General features: G+C 35.2%; 1 long non-coding RNA gene and 1 pseudogene across 1 annotated transcript; both read left to right on the plus strand.

The window, feature by feature from the left end:
* On the plus strand, positions 1-2,436 carry LOC136062875 (protein TEEBE-like; annotated as a pseudogene).
* Positions 2,437-7,052: 4,616 nt separating this feature from the next.
* LOC136062866 (uncharacterized) lies at positions 7,053-7,427 on the plus strand. Its single transcript, XR_010624610.1, has 3 exons — positions 7,053-7,079; positions 7,199-7,283; positions 7,395-7,427. It is a non-coding gene; the product is annotated as an uncharacterized LOC136062866 (long non-coding RNA).
* Positions 7,428-8,896: the final 1,469 nt, after the last annotated feature.

Here is an 8,896-nt window from a genome sequence, read left to right on the forward strand (position 1 = left end):
AAAAAAAAACACAGACAGACCGACACATTGCCCGCCTAATTTGGTGGCCATTTAACATGGGGCTTCTTATCTTCTTATTTGCCTCCATCTTTCTTTCAAACTTTAGCATATAAATATTGTCCCACCCTATGCCTTTTATTTTTAAAATCTCCCACTCACTTACTTAAAGCCTTCTTTTTCTTGGTCTATTTAAAACACTTTCTAGCTGCTTCTTCCACCGCAAAACAAAACAATATGGCTTTGTTTCTGTCTTTTTGTTTTGTGTTTTTCTTCTCTCTGTGCAACGGTTCTGCTTCTGCAGCTATACCTCTACATCTTGATGGTAATCAGCGCTAACTCTTTTTCACTTGTTCATATTGTACGACATTTATGCATGTAAGCAGAAATTTTTGCCCCCTCAAAGGGAAACGAATCAAAGATATAGCATAACTTTTCTCTCTTTGTTTATTTTCACTTTGCATTGCAATTAATTAGTTTAGTACATAAACATTTTTCACAACATTTCAAGGGCCTATTTGGCAACGGTACTCAAATACAAAACTACACATTTATACAATATTACACATATTTTCACATACTTTTTCACTTATACGTGTATCAAAAACACTCAAACAGTATCAATTAATGATAAAAATGATATTCTCAAAAGGGAGTTTATACATAGACATGGTGTGCCATGCATAATGAATATGTAATAGTGTTTTCTATATTATTAGTTGTTTCCTTCGTTCTCATATTTGTGTGTATTGCTGTTTAGACCTCCTCCCAAATGGGGACTTCGAAGAATCACCAGCAAAATCAAACCTGAAGAAGACAGTGATAATAGGGAAATACTCTCTCCCAAAATGGGAAATCAACGGCTTGGTGGAGTACGTGTCAGGTGGCCCCCAGCCAGGTGGTTTCTTCTTTGCCATTCCTCGTGGGGTCCACGCGGTGAGACTAGGCAATGAGGCCTCCATCTCACAGAATGTGACAGTTAATCCAGGCTCAATCTACTCTCTCACATTTGGGGCTACAAGGACCTGTGCTCAGGACGAGGTTCTAAGGATCTCGGTCCCTAGTTACTCGGCAAACCTTTCTATTCAAACCCTTTATAGTAGCGATGGGGGTGACACTTATGCTTGGGCTTTCATGGCTACCTCTAAGGTTGTTAAGGTCACATTTCACAACCCTGGGATTCAGGAGGACCCCACTTGTGGACCCCTCTTGGATGCTATTGCAATCAAGGAGCTGTTGCCTCTCAAGTATTCCAAAGGCACGTTTCCTAATTCCTTCATCTTTGGGTTGGGTTGGTCTGATTGCTTTGACATTATGATTCTTGCTTTTACTTTTTGGTGGGCTTAAATTTCTTTACCTTTGAACTTTTGATTTGCTCAGCATATGTTTTATAATGTGGACACATTTTAGGCCCAAAACAATTCATGAATCATCATACTTTTTCATCACTCTTTTTTCTTTTATCCATTAGATGAAGGTTAACAGGTTGTCCCCCTTTTCAAATCAAAACTAGGGTAGTTTCCAAATAAGTATGCCATCTAAAACAAAATGAAATTTAGTGCTAACCAAAGATGTAGAAAAAAGAAATAAATCTTAGCTTCCTCCCATGGTGGAAGTTAAGCTCACTCCCAACCTCCAAAGGGAGAGCTGATGAATCAAACCAGGGCTCATCCTTTTTGGGGAGTCAGAGGCCTCACTAGCCTGAGGTCTTTGTCTCTTTGATAAGAAACAAATCATAGCTAATTCTTTAAGAAATACATGCAGTCCTCAAATGGTCATGCAATGGTACAGCCTTAAAATTTTGGTAATCTATTAGGATATTTATTTTCTTTAATAAGTGAGTTTTAGTTAAACTAGTAACCTCCACTTTATGAGACGTGATCAAAGTTTAATTTTAACTTGGATAATTTGTGTTCTCCATGCAGGTAACCTAGTAAAAAATAGTGACTTTGAAATTGGCCCCCATGTGTTCAAGAACTTCTCAACTGGAATCCTCCTCCCTCCCAAGCAACTAGACCTAATTTCACCACTTCCCGGCTGGATCATTGAGTCCCTCAAACCAGTGAAGTACATTGACAAGAAGCACTTCTTCGTACCCTCAGGACTCGCTGCAATTGAATTGGTTGCAGGGAGAGAAAGTGCCATTGCCCAAATCATTAGAACAGTTCCCAACAAGTTCTACAACCTCACATTCACCATTGGAGATGCAAAGAATGCCTGCCATGGCTCTATGATGGTAGAAGCCTTTGCTGCTAAGGAAACTCTTAAAGTTCCATATGAATCGCAAGCAAGGGTGGTTTAAAACTGCAAGTTTCAAGTTCCAAGCAATTCCGCCAGACAAGGATAACATTTTTCAGTGCCTACTATCACACAAGCTTCATGACTACGTCATATGTGTGCCCTATCTTGGATAATGTTAGGGTATTTCCTGTCTATTAGCTGCTAGTATAGTAATTTCATCAACAATACGGGGTTTTGAATAAATTGTAACCGCAAAATGTTTCACCTTTCTTAATGTTTAGAAAGGTCATCTGAGCTCATATATAGTTTTTTTATCTTCATGGTTTGATTTGAACTTCTCTTAAAATCTGACCGACAGGTATAATACTATGCTCAGAGTTCTAAAGCTTTCTTTATTTTCATAAAAAAATACTATATTTATTATCTTCCTATCTATCTTCCCTTCTCCTCTTTGTTTGGTCAGTCAAAAATGCACTTATGATATGTAACCCCAATTGCATAGTACGACATTGCATATGAATGACATTTGCAGTAAAATTTGAATTTTGTGCGTTTGAAACTGCATTAGATCAACAATGTATGTAATATTGGCATGAAAAAAACAAAAAGAAAAGCCCCTTCTGAATCGACATGAATGAGAATAGTAATATATCAGTAGAAACTCAGTTACACGTAGAGGTTTATGGATATTGAGAATAAGAAGCACAACAATAATTCCAAAAGAGCAAGGAGGTTGGACGACCTGGATTCGCCGGCTGAGGACCTGTAAAAAGAAACGACCTAGGCTAAAGACCAACTAGTATTGGTACAGGTACTGGGAGGCACTCTGACAATTAACTGAATTAAGTACACAAAGGAAAATTTGAAAAGAGCGTGGTACAGAATTAGGCAAAATACAATGGTACTAATGTTGAGACTCTAATTCAAAGAGATATAGTAAACTTAAAAAATAAATAAAAAGGAATTGAAATGATTTGGTTAAAGCTGTAATTTGAAAGATTTGGCATGAATTTGGGAAAGAATCAAAGACAATTTTCATGTGTGGACAATCACGAACAAGTCAACTCTATTACTATTGGCAATAGCCAATTAACATCTCTTAAGTGTTTTAAGTCAAAACATCTTCACATCCCCTTCCAGTCTCCCCACCCTAATTATCAAAAGAAAAAAAAAAATTAAAAATTGCTACAGTTTCAATGAAAACTAAAAATAAAAAAGACATGGGCTTAAGCTTAAGGCTAAAGACAATTGGAGCAAATAGACCTAGCAATTGAATCGGGTCAGATTAATAGAGTTGGGTCGAAACGGGTTAATCCAAACTTGATTAACCCATATACAGGTCAGTTACAAGTTGATTTATATTTTTTCACATGCAAAATAATAATAAATGAACAAAAAAAAAAAATACTAAATGGCAAAAAATAACAAAATACTCAAAATTAAAGTTAAAATAGCATACACTCTTAAGTTGACACAATTGAAAGTTAACTAATGATATCATCTTTACGAAAGTTAGGTGATTTGCGGTTAAGGTGCCTAAACCACGATGTTTGGTGTTTATAAATTTCTTACATTAAAAAAAATATTATTTAAAAAATGAACAATAAAGGCTCATAACTTTGGTGGATTCTCTCAGACAATAGCGACGCATTCCTTCAATTCTTGTCATCTCATATGATAAGGTAATTTTAAAAGTTTGATAAACTCATAAGGCAAAGCCGACAGTACTAATAAACTCGTCGACCTTACTTGTACATTTATAAACATAAACAATGATATCATCAAGCCGACAGTTCCACCTCAAGGCCGATAGTGACCTTGAGGTCAATGACACATGAATATGACGACCTGAATGCATAGACGATAAAGAAGTTGACGGAAGGAAGCTGAAGAGGATAAGTAAACCTTGACAAGTCTGACATGCCTTTCTTGCCCCACGCATGATATAAAGAAACATCTTATGCTCCATGGTTAACCCTAATTAAAGGGATTCCTAGAAGGAAAGGATCCTGCAAATGCACGTATTAATAAAGTATTCCCTATAAGGGAATGTCCTCTATGCTAAGGAACGGATGTCAACCCTATACTACTATAAAAATCTCAAAACCCCACACACCAAGATAAGTATAATTTACTCCAGCTCTAGCACTATAGAGTGAAAGCTCTCTAACTTGACTTTTAGAAGGTATTTGACTGGTACCACACGGTACTCTCTCTATAAGGTCTTCTTGTGTTTTTTTGTAGGTATTATTTAGAGCATGTGAGGACTGTGCAACTACTGACGATTTTTGCATCATCATCATATATAGACTTTGTTATGCTTTGAGACATTGAAAGAGATGTTGCTTATTTGCAATATATGAAACTAACAAATGATAAGGATCTTATGAGTTTTATAGTATAAATTTGGGGTTTAGTCCAATGTTCTAAGTATTTTATGATTTTTGTCACACCAAAGAATATAGAAATATGTTTCAATCTAAGCTACCCCAAAAAAAAAAAAAAAAATCTAAGCTACTTGATAGTTGACACTCTCAAAATTTTGTAAGCTCAATTTATTTGAATCTTCTTACCGTGTGGTCAAACTAAAAAGAAAACTTTGTGATGGGCGCTATTTGATTCAACGTAATTATTGCCTTGAAATGGTTGAATTCATATTGGAGTGATTTGCTAACATGATTCTAATAAAAAATAAAAATAATGTTAAAAAAGTCGGATGGAATGACTTGACCTTAAGAAAACGAGTTCGTCACGATTAACATGTTTTTACTCCGGATAAAAATCTTTGATTCGGATAAGGTGTTTTGTTGGATTCAAGCCGGTTACCGGGTTTGGGTCCAATTTAGTGAGTCCAGGAGGAGCATAAACCAATGACAATGAGACAGAAGAGGAAAACTCCAGGTAGTGAATTTGATGCGTTTGACCGCATTGAAAAGGAAAGCAGTGTCTATCTCAAAACTCAAAATCCAATGTGAGTAAGACTAAGATGTAACTAAAATGCTGTCTACTCATGTCATGTCACGGTCTATAGTATTCAGTCTTTTTGTTTGTTGATAAATGAATATGAATATGATAGAATAGATCAGTGTGTGTTGTTTCCAGATGTCAAAGTCTGGAGCACTGGATCTTGCTTCTGGGGTTGGCGGAAGCTTCAAGAAGCAAGTGCTTTCAACTGTCAAAGGTACCTACCTTTCCTTGTTGAGAACGCTTATGCTCTATTTTGGTTTTTATACCGAGAGTGAGAGTACTTTCTTGCTTTTTGAATGTCAAATTTGCTTGGTAGCGTTCTCAAAAGCAGTGGTGAATGTAAGTGCCTCCAAATATTATTGTTTTTGAAGCACCTATAATAGTTTAGCCTCCTGTTGTTTTGAATTCATTCAACTCTCAGACAATGATTACTTCATCTGGGTCTGTCTTCAAAAAAGTACAGTGCATAATGTACCAATCCTTTTTGTATGAGTAAAATCATAAGTGGATTATATAAATCTTTCACAGCGCACAATGTACCTTCCTTTTTAATTCTTGTTTCTTTTTGTAAGAGCAAAAGTGCTGGGTTTATTTATCGAAAAAGAGTAAAAGAAGTGGCGTTGTAACAAAATAATTTTACCAATTTGTGTTATGTCAGATGGAACATATGGACTAATTCTTCAGGGATTGCTAAAAATGATACTTTTGAGCCACACCCATGTTGAAGAATTTGTGTCTGAGCATAATGCACACAATATGCTTCCATTTTGCTGTATAATGTTTTGTGATAAAAAATAAAAAAAAAATTTGTGTGGAATTCAGATATGAGAAGTATCACGTACATCATGGAGGATGAGGAAGAGAGAAAAGCTAACTACACGGACATGGTAAGAAAACTTTCTTTATTTGATGCTGGTTGAGCTTCTTTTATTTATTTATTTAATATTAATTAGACTAACCATCTCAGAGATTTATATTTTAATATATTCTAGTGCATATATTGATGTTGACATGAAACAAGTAAAGATTATTCCAGTATATATTGTGATTGTGGTTGGCTATTTACAATCAAATGATTGTGGATACTTGTTAAATGATTATATATAAAATTCATTCCTTCATTTCCATCCCAACTTTTGTCTCAACATCTGGTATTGTCATTAGTGGTAAGTGCTTATTATGAACCCATCCAATGGAGATGTACTTTGAAAGACAAGCCATATGCTTCATTATCCTTATGTAGCTGTTTGCAAACTGCAAGAAAATAATACTATTGATGAAAATGATATGTATACTGTTAAATTTTGTTTCTCTTTCCATTTTTCTTCTTGGGGAATAAAAAGTGCCTTATAGGTTAAGGCTTGTTTGATCATTTGAATGTGAAATTGATAAGTTCTTTATAATGCCTGCATATGCTCTTTATCATCCATTTATGCATCCATGCACTGGATTTAGGCTTCAGTTTTTGTTTCTTCTACATAAAATGCATAAAGATGAGGAGACTACCAGGATCTTCCTTTAATCCTCATTATGTAATTCGTCACTGCTGATGTGTATTATAAACAATTCTTAAAATGGTTCAGAATTTTAAACTTTTCAGATATCCGTCTATGTGGAATACTATATTTCTAAGTTTCTGAATTTATAGTAGGTCATTTTTTGTCAGTTGGACAATATGGGTGGATGTCATTGCCTCTTGTTAAATTTGAAACTATGGTGCACATATCGTCATTAATGATGCGTCTGCATTCTGATCTGGTAATGATAAGTCATTTGATCAATTGTAATGCCCTTTCAATTCTAGGTTAACAATACTATGATCTTGTGACAAGCTTTTAGAATATGCTGGGTGAATCTTTCCATTTTGCAGCTAGGTAAGGATGAATTATTGCGTAAGTTTCCTTTGTCTTTTCTATCTCTATGCATACATGCAATTGCATATAACTACATAGTGAAGGTTTAAAAATAAATAGTGAGAATCTTATTTTGACAGATGGAAGGGAGAATCATTAAGAGAGAGTATCAAGCGACACGAGCACTTTGTTGCTCTGCAACTGGGTTTGAAGCCAGGACAGAAGGTTCTTTCACTATCCTATTACTACAATTTAAAAATAATATTATCTAAGATAACACAATTCTTTCCCATCCAATGCAAATTGTTAATTGAGTAAATTTCTTGTCATTATCAGGTGCTGGATGTAGGATGTGGAATTGGTGGCCCCTGAGAGAAATTGGTAGATTTAGGTAACTTTCTTGTCAAGTAATAAGGTTATAGAGAGTATGATTTTGGATAGATAGCATGGTGGAAAAAAATACATATGAACCAACTTTGATGTTCTGTTGAGATCCATAATCTACCCACAGCTTTGGACTAAGACTTTTTGTTGATGATGATGATGATGGCTCTGCATTTAATACATGGTACTGGATTGGAAACTCTTCATTTAAAGATATAGTTAGAAATTCATCTTTATACCAAGAGAAAAAAGGTAGTTTTTTATTTTTTTTATTTTGTAATAGCATGTCCAATACGTTTCTTGTCCTGTCTATCTTTGTGTTTCCTGCTTTACAAGAGTATTTGTTATCTAGGTTTGGTTATAAACATTGGTCTTGTGCAGGTTACTAATCAGAGCATGATCTAATAACATTTAAAGCCTAAACTATTGCTTTTTCATGAGATTGGACTTCTCATGACAAAGCACAATGCATATCTTCATCTTCTACATGCTTTTAACAAATTGACTACTCAATTGTCTAGTGTGGAAGCCAGATTGGGGAGGAGGATTAACCATTAAGCCTCATTGCCTCAACCTGCTTACCTTCATATGATACTGTAAGGAGACACGCAAGTTTGAATAGGTTACAACTGTTCTGTTAGAGACAAAAATTTCAAAACTCTCCATCGTTTTCAAGCAAAGTCTTTTAGTCCATGCATTTGATTAATAACCTCCACAGGAACTGTTCTCAGAATTTAATCCTCCAACATCACGTGTGTCCAGCCTTTGTTCCAGCTTTCATCTATGCTTCATATAATTTGGTCATGCTTGTCCATTCCATTCCCAACTCAGTCACGATTTCCTTCAAGTTTCACCTTTTTTTTTTTCGAACTCAGGTGTCTTCAAGCTTCCACTTGAATTGAGTTTTTTTTTTTTGGGGGGGGGGGGGATATTAGAGTTATGAAGGCCCAAGTTTGTATATATTCTAGTCTAGGTTCATTATATCTAATCCTACCTGTAGTGCAAGTAATTGATCTTAATATTATTGGAGTACAAGCAAATTTATCATAATCCTACTTGTAGTGCAAGTATTGTAACCTGGGTTGTATATAGAAGTCTAGGATTTAGCTTATTATAAATACGATCAAATTAGGTCATTGTAAAATGTAGAGCTTAATAGTAAAAATGTAACCATCAAGCTTTCCGCTGTGATGTAAGCTCTAAGATGAATCATTTATCTTCTTTATATTTCTCATATACTTGTGGTACTAGAGCTATGTCTGCCTTTCCTAACATGGTATCAAAATTGTTTTAGCTTGTCAAATAGAAAGGGAAAAAAACAGAGCTTGTTTAAACAACATTCATTCTAAACCCCCTTGTTTTCTACCACCTAACTTCTAAATCTAATGTATCTGTTACAAACCCAGGGTAGAACTTACCCTAAAACCAGCTGCAAGGGAGTACCCCAGAGCTTA

This window comes from Quercus suber, unplaced genomic scaffold (assembly GCF_002906115.3).
Source record: "Quercus suber isolate HL8 unplaced genomic scaffold, Cork oak 2.0 scaffold_461, whole genome shotgun sequence".
Taxonomy (NCBI): Eukaryota; Viridiplantae; Streptophyta; class Magnoliopsida; order Fagales; family Fagaceae; genus Quercus; species Quercus suber.